This window comes from Pristiophorus japonicus, chromosome 2, assembly GCF_044704955.1.
Source record: "Pristiophorus japonicus isolate sPriJap1 chromosome 2, sPriJap1.hap1, whole genome shotgun sequence".
NCBI lineage: Eukaryota > Metazoa > Chordata > Chondrichthyes > Pristiophoridae > Pristiophorus > Pristiophorus japonicus.
The window spans coordinates 256,255,017-256,274,975 of NC_091978.1; positions in this window are offsets into that span (position 1 = coordinate 256,255,017).

A 19,959-nucleotide genomic window follows, 5' to 3' on the forward strand; every position below is an offset into this window, starting at 1 on the left:
TTGTGGTGAGTGGAGGTGGGCCGAGTGCAAGATATCCATGCGCAGAGCATCAGCAGCTTGTAAGTGAGAAGAGATTGTGGGATGAGGGAGATGTGGGATGTGAGAGGGAGGATTAGGAATAACCATACCATTATTGTCCCCAAGGGCTTCAACTTCACCACTGCCATGGCCTCGGTAACCTTCCCTCCAATGATGTCGAGCATACTCTCCCCCAGTTGGTTTAAGGCCTGTATTGCGGCTTGGCCGTCTCCCGTCTGCCGCTGTTCCCGGCGGTTGTGAGCCACCTTGGCCTGCAAGAGAAAGAGAAGTTGTGAATGTGTGTGGTTGTGGTGATGTGCCTACCATAGTTGAATAGCTGTCAGTGTATGCAAGGTGTGAGATGTGCGTGTGAGTGTTGCAGCAGCGGTAAGTTGGGATGGTGAAGTGAAGCTATCAGTTTGAGGTCTGAGTGGTGATGGGTAGAGGTTGTTGCTTTGTGAGTGCTGGGGATGTGGTGCATTGAGCAGTGTGTGAGGCTTGTGGTGCAGATGGTGGGATATGGCATTTGCTGAAATCTTCACTCACTTTCACCTCCCATCAGAGGTCATTAAACTTCTTGCAGCACTGTATCCATGTTCTGAGGATCACAATATTGGCCATGACATTTGCCAGATCCTTCTGCAAGTGGTCCTTAATAGCTTCCTGCCATAGGACACCCCCACCTTCTCTGCACTGCAATGGCCATTGCTTCGACAGCCACATCCGAGAATCTTCTGGCTCTTTCTCGGTGTTGTTCTTGCTACTGAGCATGTCTTCAAACAGCAATGGAAATGAGGGTACTGCTGCATCAGAGCATCTCCCCTTTAAGTAGTGGAGAGAGCCTAGGCCAAATATTACAGGCCATTAGACAGCACCTAATATTGCCACTTGCCCCCCCATTCGAGCGCATAGTCAATCAGCAGCACGTTTTGCATTGAGATCAGCACTAATCATGTAAATGAGCTGGCAGCACGAATTTTGCCTGCTGGCAGCACCACTTTGAACGGGTACAGCCAAATAGTGCTGTCCCATGACACCACCCAATTTCAGGCTATATCCAAATTCTAGGCCCATATGGGATACTTGGCTTCATTAATACTTGGCTTCATTTGGGCTGGAATTTTCAATGGCTTACCGCCTGGTTTCTGAGCAGTATTGGCAATTGTGGGCTCTAAGCGGGTAAGCCAAAAATTCCCTTCCTGAGTTACAGAGGTGATTTTGAGGTACCTCTGGGGTGCACTGTCCTGAGATCGGCCTGGTGTGATATTTGGCTCAGCGGTGACCCGTAGGTGAGTTTTTAAAGAAAGCGCCCACGAGGATCAGCGGAGCTGGGTGGTAGGTGAATACCTCCACAAGAAAAAGGTTAGTAATTGTTTTTTTACTAATTATTTTTTAAAAACTGTGGTGGTGATCTTGTTTAAAAGGGTCTTGAGAATGTTTTTTTGAATTTTTAGGTGATTTAAAAAAATATATATTTTTATTGTTTTACTGTTGCTAGGCCCAACCCACAGCCTCGGGGTAAATTTTTATAGAGTTTTTTATTTATCGCTCATTTTGTTTAGGAACCGCCCAATCGGAGACTAAAGTCCACTTTTTTGCCCAGAATGGGGGTGCAGCGCCCATGTTTTTCCCTCAGCGGATTTTTTTATTTTTGGGGGGGAAGTTTTTTGCCGGCAAAATTCTTCCCAATCTTAGCGGTCTTTTGGGCGACAATCAGGTGCTGGCGGGCTAATAGGAAATTCTAGCCCATAGAGTGCAAAAGCAAGGAAGTTACGCAAAACCTTTATAAATGCCTGGTTAGGCCTCAGCTGGAGTACCTTGTTCAATTGTGGGCACCACATTTTAGGAATTATGTCAGGGCTTTAGAGAGGGTGTAAAAGAGTTTTACCAGAATGGTACCAGGGATGATGGACTTCAGTTATGTGGAGAGACTGGAGAAACTGGAGGTATTCTCCTTAGAGAAGGTTAAGAGGAGATTTGATAGAGGTATTTTAAATCATTAATGGTTTTGATAGACTAAATAAGTAAAAACTATTTCCATTGGCAAAAGGGTCGGTATCCAGGGGGCACAGATTTAAGTTGGTTGCCAAAAGAACCAGAGGCGACATGAGGAAACATTTGTTTTACACAGCGAGTTATTATCTGAAAGGCTGGTGGAAGCAAATTCAAAATTAACTTTCAAAAGGGAATTGGATAATACTTGAATGGAACACATTTACAGGTCTTGGGGAAAGAGCAGGGTTGCGGGACTAATTGGATAGCTCTACCAAAAGAGGCAGCACAGACACGATGGGCTGAATAGCCTCCTTCTGTGCTGTATCATGCTATGATTATATGAATTCCACACCAATGTGGTTGACTCTTATTACCCTTTGAAATGGACTAACAAGCCAATGCATAGTATCATAGCTATACAAAGAATAGCGGTTGAAGAAGACAGCCCATCACCAACTTCTCAGGGCAACAAAGGACAGACAATAAATGATGTCTTTGCCAGCGATGCCTATATCTCAAGAATTCAACAAAATGATCAAAGGTCAAATGTACATTGGCCTAGAAATTTGTGAACACCACAAAAGCTGCCGGTCCACCGTGGACGGGTGTTAACGGCCGCCGAAGATGGTGTTCCTGGCAGGGCCGAAAGGGGACTAACCAACATTAGCTCAGCGCTAAACTCACTGTGCAACGCTGTGCCGCTGGCATTTGTCCTGGCAGGAGGCCCCAATGTGGCATAGCTGCAGAGCCATTGCAGCAAGAACAGCCAGCTCTGAAAGCAAGGCTGTCATTTTTGAAAGCAGTGTCGGTTTCTTAAAGGGAATGCATCCTGAAATTAAAAAAAATAAAAATGATGTAAAAAACAGACTGTTTTAGCCCTTGTAGCTCAAATGCTGTCTGACAAAAAATTAAAATGAAAAGAATTCCCAAATGGAATCTCCAGCTCTTAAAGCTGAATTCCCTTTCCCACCTAAAAAAAAAAATGGGAAAAGTGCTTCAGCACCAACACAAACAGCTCATCAAGCCAGGGAAGGGGCACCCAGGGTCTCAGATGCAGCACTCCAGTTTTGTGCAGGGGGTCAACACTTCAAGTGAGGTTGTCTGCTCACAGAGGCCAGGAAGAACAATGTGGGTCTACATCACTGAGGCCATCACTGCCAGCAGTGCCCCCCACCACCTGGCTCCAATGCCCAAAGAAGCTTCATGACCTCAGACCAGTGGTCAAGGTCAAGGAATGCATCTTCAAGAGCCATCTCCTACCAACTGCACCATTTGCCTCACACACCGCTCAATGCACAACTGCCGGCCCCGCCCCCATCACTCACCTAACAACAATCTATATCAATCAAGAGATATATCTCCCAGCCTCACCTCACCCCTCCCCTCCACTTTGGAGGAGATGGCGCAGGCCATTCCTGGCAGAGGAATGGCTGAGCCCTTGGCCAGCAGCGGGGCTGAAAGGATACAAGATGCTGGTATACTCATGTTATCCTCCTACTGGCATGTATCTCCTGCTTTCCCGCTCTCCCCTCACCACAGCTCCACCCTCGTGCCATCCTGATTTCACACACCCAAGAAATTCAGCATGTCCAAAAGGGGGTGGAGAGAGGGGGCAGTGGAGGAGGGGAAGAAAGGAGAGAGGAGAGAGGAAGCGGAGGAAAAACACTGTCACTCAATTTGACACTTCCAGCCACCAGCAGCTCCAGGTTGACCAGCAAGGCCATTTGCAGTGTCTCCCACTGACAGTCGTCAGACTTCCACCAGCCATGCTGCAACCTCTGGGATGGCACTGTGTGACATCAGTAGGATAGGCGAAGGCACACACAAGACAGTCACTCGGAGAATGCATAAGGGTGAAGAGTTGATTTCTTGATGTCATATTAGATGGATAGATCTATAACATTTGATTGGAAAGTTTGCTTTGTGGTGGCTTTTATTCAGCATTGTGGTCAAAAGGACACTGTGATGGTCAGTAACAGAGGGAAGGTAAGGTGTGGGACTAATGTTGAAAGTGGAATTGGGGCTGTGGTCACTGGGACTGCAGGCAGATGATTCCATCCTGGATATCCCGGCCAGAAAGGGGCTGTCTGGGTTGCCTCCTTCCTTCTTCTTTCTCTTCGGCTGCTTCCTTTTCTTCCCTCTGCGAGCACCTGCTGTAAATCGGAAATAAAAGCTTAAAATGCTGGACATACTCAGCAGGTCAGGCAGCATGTTGACCTGTGATGTGAACTTTGTTTCTCTCTCCACGGACACTGCTTGACCTGCTGAGTATTTCCAGCATTTTCAGTCTTCTTTGATGCTTTCCTTCACCATCCGAGGCCTTGCAAGAATCCAGCAGCACTTCCTGCACAATTAAAAATGTTTTTAACATGTATTGCACCAAGCCACTAGTTCAATAACATAAAAAAAAATCCAGTCCAAAAGCTTAAATGCAAACTTAGCTGAAAGATTTATGTTTCCCTTTAGGAAGTGCTGACAGCGGCTCTGTCAGTCTGCCGAATGCTCATTTTCAGAGCGAGCTTAAGACCAAGGGCTAAAGTCAGCACTGAGGTCGAAGTTCACAGAGTGTGATGTTAAGTCAGCGTTGCACATTGACTGATGTTCCCCTCTCTTAATTTACATCTCCAGGGCCAGTGCGAAGGCCCTCACCAAAATGGCAGCCGCAGACTCCCGTGCTAGAGATAGGTGATAGATTGGTGGCCTCCATTTTTCACCATGATTCCAGCACTAAAGTGTGGCGCTAAGGTAAGAAATTTGTAGACCATTATTTCAGATCGGAAGTTGAGTTATATTTACTATAATGGAATGAATCCAGGAGAAACGGATGACCTGCATACTCTATGACTGGTATTGAAATAGTTAAGATGAAGTTGCAAGAGAACCAGGCGCTGGGGTGCGAAATTGACCTCCTTTGCACCCGTCATTAGAGCGTCCGGGGGGGAGGGATCGATAACGGGACGCTAACAGCTTACCAACCGAGCGCAGCGAAATTACCGATGCCCGTGAACTTCCATGGCAGGTTAGCGCTGGTGTTAAAACGTACCGCCTTGGTCTCCTGCGCTCCGGACATTGTGACGTTATCTGCTGAACCTTGTTATCGCCCTGAATGTAAAATTTGCTTCTTTCCTCAACAACAGCAGCTGAAGGAAGAGTTGTCGCCTCGGCTGGCTGCTTGGGAATGCTAATTAAAGTCAGTGGTGGTCAGGTAGGCCAAAATGTTATTATCACCTCATTGTGCTGTTTTTTTGATTTTCTCTTAGAGTGCCTGTGGCTTCTCTGCGTGCATCGCGGCTGCTGTCGATGACCATTCCCAGCCTTAGCCTCCAATGACCTCAGCATTGGCCCTTCCCTTTAAGGGAGGGAAGAGCCTGTAAAACCGGCAGCGCTGCCCCGAACATTATGCAGTGCTCTAGCACTACCACCCCCTCACCCCATTTGTGCCCCCGGAGGCACTAACGGGAGGTGCAAATGACCCCAATTTCTCCCCCATTGAATTTGGAAGCCTTTCACGCTTGATACCCACAAGCAACTGACGTACAAATGTCTCCTACACCTCCATCTATCGCTGACTGCAGCTGAGGATCCCTTTTAATTTTCACTGTAAATGGCTGCCTCCTGCCCAACAAGGACGGTATTTCGGCAAACCGAGACGAGAATGGTGTCGGGGTCCTAACTGCGATACCTGACCTCGATTAACATATTTGTATAGGCTCCACGCCTGTTTCAGAGAGTAGGTATGACTGTTAAGATCGAGGTTCACGCGCAAATTGGAACAGGCGGAAACTCATCTGTAAGTTGGAACTATGACCAATCATGCAACTTTGGTTCCATTAATACCTCATTCTTAGGCGCAAACAAGGCATTAGTGACACGGAAGTCGCCCCTGTATCTCAGAGGATTCAGATACCTCTCTTCTCCCGTGACTGTAATCTGATTGGAGCACCCCTCATATTAACATGAGATACTCACCAAGTCCTTTCACCACCTTTCATTTTGTACCATGCAGCATATTAAAAATATAGCTATTGATAACTCTGAGATGCTAAAACTGTAATGATGAACATTTAAAATGGAACTTGCAGGGCTTGTCTTTTAATTTCATTCCAATAGTTATATTTATTTCACGACTAAACTGCTCGACTGTTACTTATTTGTTATCACTAATTTACAACAAATTTTCTACCATGGGATTAAAAATTCTTGTGACTATTTTACAGCTGTTCCGAAATCCAAAGTTTGTTGTAAACTAACAGTAATCTGTATAGTTGATGCATTTGATATGAGAGTCAAGGAAGATTTGATTCCTTGAACAATCCACAATCAGATATATTTTCGCGACATGAAATAGCAAATAAATCAGGTTTTCAAGTAGAAAATAATATTTTAAATACTACTAAGGTAAAAAAGCAATTATTTTCCTTTCTTTAGCTAATGCAGTAATGGATACAATTATTTTCTAATTGATTATCATTTTTTCATTGCATATTTTAACAGTGTACCCTTTCACTATCCTGGTAATAATTAGATTAAAATGCCTGCTGTTTTTTAAGATAAACTAAAGTATAATATTTCAGTTTTATATATGCCAATTGTTTTCAAACCCACTAATTCAATCAACAACAAAAACACATATAAACTCTCTGTGAAGGGATACAAAGCACAGAGGTTTTTATTCAACAGAAATAAAGTGAAAATTTAATGGATAAAATGATAAAATTGCTTATACATTATTTATGACTTTACTTGTCAATTTTCTGCAAAATGACAGCTTTCTGTTCCGGGATGCGCAGCAGCATTCTCCCTTAACAGATTGCATTATTTCTCCTGCAGTTTGTCTGTCAGGCTTCACTCTGACAGGATAATCCAAAACTAATCCACAACGTTCAGTTTTCTTGTTGGCTGTCATGCAAACTGCTTATACAAATCCAGCTACCTGTCAGACCTCCTGTGTGTGCAAAGCAGGCTGCCAGGCTAGCCCCTTGGGAAAGAGGGAGAGACCTGGGGAATTAACCCCTACTTCCCTTAAAACAGCCCCTGTAAACATCCCCGGTCTTTATAGGCTAACTGCACTAATCAGGACAAGAGCTGTAAAATCTGTTTCATACACCATCTTAAGAACTAGAGATTTGTACCTTGCAGCTACTGACTGATCGGCACAACGGCAAATGATAAGCACCTTGGAACTGGCAAATAAACTAGTCGCACAGATAGAGCTTAATCCCTTTCAAACAATCAGTGCAAATACTTTTAACTTTATTCAGTGAGGGAGAAAATACAATCCTGCTTAAAACTGTAAATTTAGGATTTATTTTTTAGTACTTGTGAAAGGTATATACAATGGTACAAAAATACTCACTTTTCAGTCTACATGCAAGTCCACTTTGTTGTGATTCTAGGCACATCATCCAATCTGATTTAAGAGCTTAAAAAGCTGCCAAGGAAAATGATAACTTGCATGAGCACGACATGCTTGGATATGCTTTAAACCCAGCTGAGCCCTCCACATGAGTAATGTAATAAAAAGCTTGCTCCCCTTCTCACTCTCTTTATTTTAAAGTTAGAAGGCATTGTGTCCAATTTAGCATCTGCTGAGGGTAGGTAGGGTGGGGAGGGGGGGGGGGGAGGGGAGAAGTAGAAAGGAATACATAGGGAGGGATTGAAGACTGCCAGAGCACAATGGGATGGTCTATTGTGTACTCCTGATAAGATAATTTATTTGACTCCTTTTTAAAGAATGTTTTTCCTCTTTCATTCTGTTGGAGGATTTGATAAGCAGTTTAGCTTCTCCAAACTCTTTGAAATCTGTATAATTGTTGATGAGATTAGAATTTTCTCTTAAGGATTTTTATTGAATTTTGCTAATAAATATCAAATGGGTTTGAACCTTTATCTCAATATCCTCTTTGAGCTTTTTTCAAAATGAGATAAGTTAAGCTATTACTTAAATTGAGCTTTCCTGTCAATAGCTGAAGTATAGAGTGCTATCACATATGAAATCTATCCACTTCCCACCTAATGTCCATGTTTACAAAACTATCATCTCTTTACAACTTTATTTTGTGCACTAAACTTGGCTAGGTCATTGGAAAGATTTGCTTCCTGCCATAAACTTGCCGCATAAAGATATGCTATGTTTTATAGGAGAACAATTCTAGTTAACCATCTTATTGAGCCAAAAAGGCCAAAAATCACTAATTTTAATTAATATACAACAATGACTGTACTCTTTGCAATCTCTAATGTAATGCTCCTTCATAATATTGAGAAAATGCACAATTGGACAGTATATCCTATCTTGACAATAATGAGCTGCAATTTTGTTGAAGTTGCTCATTTAAATGACGTCATATGACAGCTGGTTGCTGCACTGTCTAATTGCTCTATGGTGTTTGGATTAAAACAGTGCACACTTGGCTTTGGAAATATGGAATTATGTAAGTTATAAGGTTATGCAAGAAGCAAATCTTTCCAATTACCTATCCAAGTCAGGCATGCACAAAAAAATAAGGTTCTAAAGAGATGATAATTTTGTAAACATTCACATCGGATGGGGAGGAGTGAGTAGATTTCATGTGTGATAGCATTCTATACTTCCGTTGAATGCTCAATTAGTTGACAGCTGGAAACATCTTCCACGATGTGATAAGATAAATTTTTGATCAAGATTAAAAGCAAATCAAGAATAAAACCATTTACTGGAAACTAAAATACAAGTGAAACTAATTTTACAACATCACACTACACACTCAAACATATTGTTAACTAACACATAAAGACAAACGTATCCTCCCTTCTTTCCACTATAAATCAGGCAGGAGCTATTGTTATTCAGGCCCTTGTGTGCTTTGGGTCCTTGTAGCTGATAACAATGTGGAATTCCCCTGTATGCAGCCATTAAGACTATATTAATAGCATTTGGGTGTGCAGAGAGGGTAATTATCCATCCTTACTCCCCAAGTAGTAAAATTCAGTGGTGTCTTTTTTTTGCAAATATGTCTTCTACTGAAGGTAACTTTCTAATAGAACCTTTCAAGTACTTCTGCTAATGAAACCTCTTAAAGGGGAATATACCAAATGGAATGGTCACATCATACTAACTGTTAAAAGAGAGCAATCTTTTAGATTATTAGAGTGTATCTCTCAAAAATACATTGGTCCCTTTTGGTGTATTTCTTCCGTAAGTTGTGTGCGAGTAAGACGGAAGGCTAATGACGCAGGCTGGAACCCTGTGCACCAGCCTCTGCTGCTTATTTCCATGAGGCAGAACCTTTGCTTGTCCCAATCACGGTCCCTTAGTGTCAGAAAAGAGGTGGCCCAGGGTAAGAGGACTCACAGACCAGGATTTTCCTCTGCCCTGGCCTGGGATGCACTGGGCAACCAGTAAGTTGGGTGAAAGGAGATGCACCAACCTGCTGGAGGTGGAGCCGATCGATGGGTCCAGACTTCAGTGCTGACCTGAACCCCTGGAGAACACAACCAGCATAGGGGAGGAAGTGAACATTTTTTTTTTACAAGGTCATCTTTCAAATTACAGGATGCTGGCATAAAGCAGTCAGCCAGCATCACACCTCTCCTACTGCTCTCCCTTCCTCCTCCACTGTTCAAGCAGGCTTTCAAGATGCGTCAGGGTCTGACATTCTGCCTTATTTCCAGACTGCTCAATGTCAGATAGCGATCAAGGCCTGAAGGTTAATGGAGCAGGCGGGTTGGGAGCATGGGCGTGGCTTCCGAGGCAGTTGGAAAACCTGGGAGAACAGGTTTCCCGCATGTGATTTGCATGGGAAGCCTCTGTTTCCCACGCACAGCCAGCCAGATTGAGAGGCTGGCTGGATCTGAGTGGGTAAGTGATGGCACTAGGCCGCACAGAGGAGGGAGGGTAGGATCGCATGGGGGCAGGGAGTGCTGGAGAGGCACAGGTGGGGGTGAGGGGGGCAGGGCGGCAGGTCAACAAGATTGTGATCGCGGGCTGGCCAGAAGAGCGAGTCTCCAGAAGATCATGGTCAGCAGGAGCAGGACGGGGGGCTCTGAAGGGACTGGGGCAGGGAGCAGCATGAGGAAGGCCAGGAGTAGGGGGGGAGGCCTCATTGAGGGATCGTAGGCCTGAGGTGTGGGTGGGGGAGGGAGTGGGAGGGGCAGGGGGGAAGTGGGGGGGCGGGGGGAAGGCCTCATGGGGAGCGTCTCCGATCGTGGGGGGCGTGTTAAGCAGGGACTCTGGATTCAGAAGTTAAGTGTAAAGGCACTTACCTCCAGGATCCAGCAGTCCTCACCTTACATTAACTGACGGGTTTCACGAGGCCTGCAAAACCCAACCAGCTAAAATTAAATTCAAACTGCCGGTCAAAGCAGAGGCTTCCAGACTCATTATAATCTTTAAATATATGACATGCCTCCTGGCAGCAGATTGGCTGTCCTGCCTCCGTTAAAACCAGAAGTGGGCGGATTGGAGGCGGGTTCAGGTCAGGATTCAGATTTTTAACACTTTAACTACCCCCATGCCCCGCAACCCACCCTTCATTTTAGGTGAAAATTCCCCTCCATAAACCTACCACCACAATGGATGTGAGTTGTTTATCCATTGTTGAGACAAGCCACTGAATTGCATATTATTTACCATCTATTCTTCATACGACAACTTACCTAATTGCCGGCAGGTGACCTCCAAGCCGGGTGATCTTTGCCTGCTAGCAGCTGGCTAGCTGCCTCTTTGTACCCATTTCAGGCAAGCAGCTGGCTGGGGAGTTAAAATAGGGACATAGCTATTTGCATTAGAAAATGCTCTGATAGGCTCTCCATAATCCCCTTGGAGGATAAGCCACACGCAATAGTTGCTCTGGCATGTGCAGTTGGAACCGCCCAGCCCAAGTTCTGAGTAACTTGGCAAAGTGTAATTCAAGCCATTCTGACTTCAGACCTCAGACAGGAGAGTGCTCCCCCATCCCAGCCCAAGTTCCTGCCCACCCCCCAACCTAAGTTCATGCCTCCCCAGCTGAAGTTCCATACCCCCCCCAGCCAAATTTCCTTATCCCCCAGCAGCCCAAGTTCCTTATTCCCCTCCTTCCCCCCACCAGCTCAAGTTCATGCCTCTCCCAGCCATAGTTCCTTACCCCTCCAACCAGGTGGTTCATGCATCTCCAGCCAAAGTTCATAGAAACATAGAAACATAGAAACTAGGTGCAGGAGTAGGCCATTCGGCCCTTCGAGCCTGCACCGCCATTCAATGAGCTCATGGCTGTACATGCAACTTCAGTACCCCATTCCTGCTTTCTCGCCATACCCCTTGATCCCCCTAGTAGTAAGGACTTCATTTAACTCCTTTTTCAATATATTTAGTGAATTGGCCTCAACAACTTTCTGTGGTAGAGAATTCCACAGGTTCACCACTCTCTGGGTGAAGAAGTTTCTCCTCATCTCGGTCCTAAATGGCTTACCCCTTATCCTTAGACTGTGACCCCTGATTCTGGACTTCCCCAACATTGGGAACATTCTTCCTGCATCTAACCTGTCTAAACACGTCAGAATTTTAAATGTTTCTATGAGATCCCCCCTCATTCTTCTGAACTCCAGTGAATACAAGCCCAGTTGATCCAGTCTTTCTTGATATGTCATTCCCGCCATCCTGGGAATCAGTCTGGTGAACCTTCGCTGCACTCCCTCAATAGCCAGAATGTCCTTCCTCAAGTTAGGAGATCAAAACTGTACACAATACTCCAGGTGTGGCCTCACCAAGGCCCTGTACAACTGTAGTAATACCTCCCTGCCCCTGTACTCAACTCCCCTTGCTATGAAGGCCAACATGCCATTTGCTTTCTTAACCGCCTGCTGTACCTGCATACCAACCTTCAATGACTGATGTACCATGACACTCAGGTCTCGTTGCACCTCCCCTTTTCCTAATCTGTCACGATTCAGATAATAGTCTGTCTCTCCGTTTTTACCACCAAAGTGGAGTTCCTGCTTCCCCTAGCCAAGGTTCCTTACCCCCCAGCCCAAGTTCCTGCCCACGGCCTAAGTTCATGTCTCCCCCAGCCGAAGTTCCTTACCCCGCACCCCCACCCCCCCCCCCCCCCGCCCAGCTCAAGTTCCTGACCAGTCCCAGTCCAAGTTCCTGACGTTAATCCCCCGCCTTGCCATAGATGGGCCATTGTGTGTGGGTCACGGAATGTTAACAGTTTTATTGTGTATGAAGTGGGTGGATGTCATAACTTCCAGATTTCATCACTCCAGTGATGTCCCTTGTAACATATGCATAGAGCTTTCCGAGAAGTCGGATGTGGATGTAAAGGGGGTTGGAAGAACATGATCCATCTTCCCTGAGTTCCCTCTTTCCCCTCCGATCCCCTCTCCCGCTTCCCCTCTCTCTCCCCCAGTCTCCGTCTCTCTCCTCAGTCTCTCTCTCCCCCCAGTCTCTCTCGCTCCCTCCCAGTTTCTCTCTCTCACTTTCCCCCCTAGTTTCTCTCTCTCTCACTCTCTCCCCAGTGTCTCTTTCACTCTCCCCCAGTCTTTTTCTCCCCCTCCTCAATCTCTTTCTCTCTCCCTCACTACCTCCGATGTTTTCTCTCTCACAGAAGGCCGAGAAAATGTTCCAAATAATTAACAAATGAAAAGCAGGTCCAGCGGCAGCTCCATCTGGCTCATGGCCCCACTTCTGACTTCCTCATACGTCGCACTGCGCATGTGCGACCGAATCGAGGGCCCATTTTTAAAAAGGGGGCAAAGTCCAATGCGCGCATGCGGGGTGACACTCACTCTGCTCGAAATCTACTCCCACTTAAAGTCCTCCCCATTGTCCTTACTGTAAGGGGGTGGTCTCTTTGAGGGGGTCAGGTTCCCTTCTGACCAACTTGAGTGGTTCGAATCGCTCCCACTCCCTTGGGTTCTGTACTCTGGATTTACTTGGAGGGTGTGACAAAAGGACACTGGTTTGATGCAAAGAACTTTGTTTTTATTACAGTCAAGGCAATACAGGCTTATTACTCTAGTAAGAAAATACAAGGCCAAACTTACAATCACTCTAATAAAGAACAATACAAGGAAAGGTACAAGGTCAAACTTAAAATCACAAATCACTCTAATAAGGAACCATGCATTACACATTCAAAGGGGGGTCACAGTAAATTATACCTCCCACCTCCCTAGCTAGGTTGGACTCCAGGGTATACAGAGACTATGCTTACCAACCCTTTTGATAGTTAACGATAGGTCGCGGTTGTTTTTCCCTTGATACCTTGTTGACTGTGGTCGGTCGCTGCTGCGATGGTGATGTTCTTTCTTCCTTCAGGACTTCAGGACTTCAAGGCTGGAGAAGTTAGTTTACAACTGTCGCGTTGGTTTCTCTCCTTGTCTTGATGACACAGCGTAATGTGGTACTAGTCTGTCAGTCAAAGTGTCATCTGAGGTGGTAGCAGCCTTGTAGCAACTAGCAACCACCTCACCTCTGTTGAAAACAAGGGTCAGTTATACGATTTCAGTGTTCTAATCTTGCCGCCAAATCTGTTCAAAACCCTTTGTGTAATTTTGGCGGACTTGATTCTTCTTTGTAATATTTTGTCGGGCTCGTCAAAAGTTGATATGTCTTGGGTGGGTTGATGTTCGAAAACTGTTTCCTGATGGAAATATTAGTTTGGTAATTGCAATGTCCTTTTGTGCTTCGTCTTTCGCATACAGGCTGAATTGGGCCTCTTTGTGATGTATATGCTGAAATGATTGTCCAGACCCATGTTGATGGGTAGCTACCTCTGGGTGATTTTGTGATGTTAATGTCTCTTGTAGGGGAAGGATTTTTGAATACTCATTCTTCCAGACAGGTAAACTCAGCCCTCACACCCAGGTAGCTTTGCTTAATTAGGCTGTCTCTTTCTAATTCCATAGGTCTGCCCACAGCCTTGAGTTTATCTTTTAAAATCCAAAATGTTATTAAACTTCGTAGTTTCTTTCATAAGCACTTTAGAGTTCCAAACTTTTGGGTAGATAATCCCAAATTAAATTTCCTTTCGAATGAGCCCAAACACAGGGGAGTTTCTTATGAATTTTGCATCCCTTCACTACCCACATTGAATAGGGCTATGTTTTCCTCTATTACCTAAAATTAGGTAAATTCTTTTTTGTCATTGCTATTGATGACCTGATGGAAAGTGCAGTTGTGAAAAGTGTGATTCAGCTGAATGAAACCTTTTTAATGGGATTGAAAAAAACAGCCAATTAAATTGCTCCTGTAATAATGATCCAATGTGCTTCTCAACCAGGTAATTAAAAAAAAGACTTACTATTATATAACGCCTTTCACAACCTCAGGACAGCCAATGAAGTACTTTTGATGTGCAGTTACTATTCTAATGTAGAAAACGTGGCAGCCAATTATTTATTTATTTATACCACTTAAGTGGATAACTGACAAAGCTTCGTAATCCAGTTGCAGAGTGCGCAATGACTTTGCAAAATGGCTCAGAGAACCTGTCCCCCAGCCTCCCCCGTATCCCCCACCCTACCCCCACCTCACCATGATGGATGAATTAACTGTGCAAATAGATGTTAACAAATATGATGTGATTGGGATTACGGAGACGTGGCTCCAGGATGATCAGGGCTGGGAACTCAACATCCAGGGGTATTCAACATTCAGGAAGGATAGAATAAAAGGAAAAGGAGGTGGGGTAGCATTGCTGGTTAAAGAGGAGATTAATGCAATAGTTAGGAAAGACATTAGCTTGGATGATGTGGAATCTATATGGGTAGAGCTGCAGAACACCAAAGGGCAAAAAACGTTAGTGGGAGTTGTGTACAGACCTCCAAATAGTAGTAGTGATGTTGGGGAGGGCATCAAACAGGAAATTAGGGGTGCATGCAATAAAGGTGCAGCAGTTATAATGGGGGACTTTAATATGCACATAGATTGGGCTAGCCAAACTGGAAGCAATACGGTGGAGGAGGATTTCCTGGAGTGCATAAGGGATGGTTTTCTAAACCAATATGTCGAGGAACTAACTAGGGGGGAGGCCATCTTAGACTGGGTGTTGTGTAATGAGAGAGGACTAATTAGCAATCTCATTGTGCGAGGCCCCTTGGGGAAGAGTGACCATAATATGGTGGAATTCTGCATTAGGATGGAGATTGATACAGTTAATTCAGAGACCATGGTCCAGAACTTAAAGAAGGGTAACTTTGAAGGTATGAGGCGTGAATTGGCTAGGATAGATTGGCGAATGATACTTAAGGGGTTGACTGTGGATGGGCAATGGCAGACATTTAGAGACCGCATGGATGAATTACAACAATTGTACATTCCTGTCTGGTGTAAAAATAAAAAAGGGAAGGTGGCTCAACCGTGGCTATCTAGGGAAATCAGAGATAGTATTAAAGCTAAGGAAGTGGCATACAAATTGGCCAGAAATAGCAGCGAACCTGGGGACTGGGAGAAATTTAGAACTCAGCAGAAGAGGACAAAGGGTTTGATTAGGGCAGGGAAAATGGAGTACGAGAAGAAGCTTGCAGGGAACATTAAGGCGGATTGCAAAAGTTTCTATAGATATGTAAAGAGAAAAAGGTTAGTAAAGACAAACGTAGGTCCCCTGCAGTCAGAATCAGGGGAAGTCATAACGGGGAACAAAGAAATGGCGGACCAATTGAACAAGTACTTTGGTTCAGTATTCACTAAGGAGGACACAAACAACCTTCCGGATATAAAAGAGGTCAGAGGGTCTAGTAAGGAGGAGGAACTGAGGGAAATCCTTATTAGTCGGGAAATTGTGTTGGGGAAATTGATGGGATTGAAGGCCGATAAATCCCCAGGGCCTGATGGACTGCATCCCAGAGTACTTAAGGAGGTGGCCTTGGAAATAGCAGATGCATTGACAGTCATTTTCCAACATTCCATTGACTCTGGATCAGTTCCTATCGAGTGGAGGGTAGCCAATGTAACCCCACTTTTTAAAAAAGGAGGGAGAGAGAAAGCAGGGAATTATAGACCGGTCAGCCTGACCTCAGTAGTGGGTAAAATAATGGAATCAATTATTAAGGATGTCATAGCAGCGCATTTGGAAAATGGTGACATGATAGGTCCAAGTCAGCATGGATTTGTGAAAGGGAAATCATGCTTGACAAATCTTCTGGAATTTTTTGAGGATGTTTCCAGTAAAGTGGACAAAGGAGAACCAGTTGATGTGGTATATTTGGACTTTCAGAAGGCTTTCGACAAGGTCCCACACAAGAGATTAATGTGCAAAGTTAAAGCACATGGGATTGGGGGTAGTGTGCTGACGTGGATTGAGAACTGATTGTCAGACAGGAAGCAAAGAGTAGGAGTAAATGGGGACTTTTCAGAATGGCAGGCAGTGACTAGTGGGGTACCGCAAGGTTCTGTGCTGGGGCCCCAGCTGTTTACATTGTACATTAATGATTTAGACGAGGGGATTAAATGTAGTATCTCCAAATTTGCAGATGACACTAAGTTGGGTGGCAGTGTGAGCTGCGAGGAGGATGCTATGAGGCTGCAGAGTGACTTGGATAGGTTAGGTGAGTGGGCAAATGCATGGCAGATGAAGTATAATGTGGATAAATGTGAGGTTATCCACTTTGGTGGTAAAAACAGAGAGACAGACTATTATCTGAATGGTGACAGATTAGGAAAAGGGAAGGTGCAACGAGACCTGGGTGTCATGGTACATCAGTCATTGAAGGTTGGCATGCAGGTACAGCAGGCGGTTAAGAAAGCAAATGGCATGTTGGCCTTCATAGCGAGGGGATTTGAGTACAGGGGCAGGGAGGTGTTGCTACAGTTGTACAGGGCCTTGGTGAGGCCACACCTGGAGTATTGTGTACAGTTTTGGTCTCCTAACTTGAGGAAGGACATTCTTGCTATTGAGGGAGTGCAGCGAAGATTCACCAGACTGATTCCCGGGATGGTGGGACTGACCTATCAAGAAAGACTGGATCAACTGGGCTTGTATTCACTGGAGTTCAGAAGAATGAGAGGGGACCTCATAGAAACGTTTAAGATTCTGACGGGTTTAGACAGGTTCGATGCAGGAAGAATGTTCCCAGTGTTGGGGAAGTCCAGAACCAGGGGTCACAGTCTGAGGATAAGGGGTAAGCCATTGAGGACCGAGATGAGGAGAAACTTCTTCACCCAGAGAGTGGTGAACCTGTGGAATTCTCTACCACAGAAAGTAGTTGAGGCCAATTCACTAAATATATTCAAAAGGGAGTTAGATGAAGTCCTTACTACTCGTGGGATCAAGGGGTATGGTGAGAAAGCAGGAAGCGGGTACTGAAGTTTCATGTTCAGCCATGAACTCATTGAATGGCGGTGCAGGCTAGAAGGGCTGAATGGCCTACTCCTGCACCTATTTTCTATGTTTCTATGTTTCTATGATAACCTGTACGTGCCTGTGCACATTTTTTGCTGCAGGAGGAACTCCAGACCCACTACTGGAAGGACCTGACAGGAGATTTGAAAGAAGGTGCACAAGTTAAATTAATGGAATAAAAATCAAGCGGGTATCGACGGGTCGGCGGTCTGCTGTGTCGGATTATTTCCAAACAATGAAGATGAAAATTCATTCTCATATCTTGTATAATTTGCACAATTCTTATAACATTTCCATGCACACTCATTGGGTTAAATTTTCATCTTTGCTGCCCGAGTGTTAACCTTTACTTGCGCAGAGCGCAGAGAGGAAAATTGGATGGGGAGGAGCATACACCATAACAGAGCCCACCTGATTTTCTTTCTATTAGTTCAACAAGATGTCAATGGAGAGCCCACATGCTCCACCATAGACAACAGTGCTATATATCTGTCCATCAGCACCATACAGTTGTGGGTAGTGGACCCTCCACAGTTGTCATCTCCAATGACTATAATGATACTGAACTCAGAATGCAACATTCTTTTAAAAGCAGAGCCTGTGAGGTCTGCATCCCTGCGCTCTGCAGTCGAGGATGGATGTGAGTTTCCTTTCTAGACAACACTACCAGGTCATCCTGTGCCATAACCTCCAGCTCCTGCTTAGTATGTCACAAGGAGCACTCTCCTTTTTCTAAATATCTAAGCCTCCATGATACAGTTAACTAGGGGCCTGATTTTATAGACCCTCCTTCAGTGTAGTGATGCTTCTTATGTGCAGGCATGCCTTGCAAACCAATAAGAGGCGTTACATTTAAATTAACACAGGGGTCGATTTTAACCGGGAAATGAACGGCAGCCTGCAGGCCTCCCGTTTTACACCCTGTTCGATTTTCTTTCCATTGACTCATGGCTGCCCATTTTCCATCCGAAGATAATGGGTAAAATCAACCAACCCATTAATAGTCAATTGCCTTTGTACAACCTATAGTGGGTGTATTTAGATGTGCCTGTATTATGCAGCTATATTAAAACGGCAGGATTGTTTTGGTGAAACTCTTTAAAGATGTGAGTGAAGGAAGAATTGGAGATATAAGTTATATACAAAGGGTATTCTGCTGCACAATGGTCATAAGCATGAAGCGCCATGCAAAGTTTGGTCTGCTACATCATGTAAGGTACTGATAAGAAAGAAATAACTTGCATTTATATTGCACATTTCATAAGCTCAGGAGCTCCCAAAGCACTTTATAGGTAATTAAGTACTTTTGAAGTGTAGTCACTTTTGTAATGTAGGAAACGCAGCAGCCAATTTTTGAACAGCAAGCTCCCACAAACAGAAATGTGATAATGACCAGATAATCTGTTTTAGTGATGTTGGTTGAAGGATAAATATTGGCAAGGACATTCGGGAGAACTCTCCTGCTCTTCTTAAAATGGTGCCATGGGATCTTTTACTTCCATCTGAGAGGGCAAGCAGGGCTTCAGTTTAATGTCTCATCAGAAAGAGGGCTTGATCTACCTGACCTGGTGAGGTCTCATAGCTTCTGCTGACTTGCAGCCAGTTCTTCTGGGTGTTGCGTTTTACATTTACAGGCATTCCATCTTCTGCCAAGCACTTTGTACTTTTCTGCTGTGTGGACATTACCTGGGGTTCCAAAGAGAACCACTCTCTTTTGCCACAGTTGCCCCAACAAAGCTTTATAAGAACATAAGAATTAGGAACAGAAGTAGGCCATCTAGCCCCTCGAGCCTGCTCCGCCATTCAACAAGATCATGGCTGATCTGGCCGTGGATTCAGCTCCACTTACCTGCCCGCTCCCCATAACCCTTAATTCCCTTATTCGTTAAAAATCTACCTATCTGTGATTTGAATACATTCAATGAGCTAGCCTCAACTACTTCCTTGGGCAGAGAATTCCACAGATTCACAACCCTCTGGGAGAAGAAATTCCTTCTCAACTCGGTTTTAAATTGGCTCCCCCGTATTTTGAGGCTGTGCCCCCTAGTTCTAGTCTCCCCGACCAGTGGAAACAACCTCTCTGCCTTTATCTTTTCTATCTCTTTCATTATTTTAAATGTTTCTATAAGATCACCCCTCATCCTTCTGAACTCAACGAGTAAAGACCCAGTCTACTCAATCTATCATCATAAGGTAACCCCCTCATCTCCGGAATCAGCCTAGTGAATCGTCTCTGTACCCTCTCCAAAGCTAGTATATCCTTCCTTAAGTAAGATGACCAAAACTGCATGCAGTACTCCAGGTGCAGCCTCACCAATACCCTATACAGTTGCAGCAGGACCTCCCTGCTTTTGTACTCCATCCCTCTCGCAATGAAGGCCAACATTCCATTCGCCTTCCTGATTACCTGCTGCACCTGCAAACTAACTTTTTGGGATTCATGCACAAGGGAATTTTTAAGCCGGTTCACGGACTCCCAGGCCGCCTGCAATTTCTGCGGTCTGGAGGAGTCCGTGTTCCATGTTTTTATTGAGTGCACAAGGTTGCAGCCCCTGTTCCATTATTTGAAGGGGCTGCTCCTGAAATTCTGGCTGCACTTCAGTCCCACTCTCCTGATCTTTGGGCACCCTGTGCGGAGGGGAGC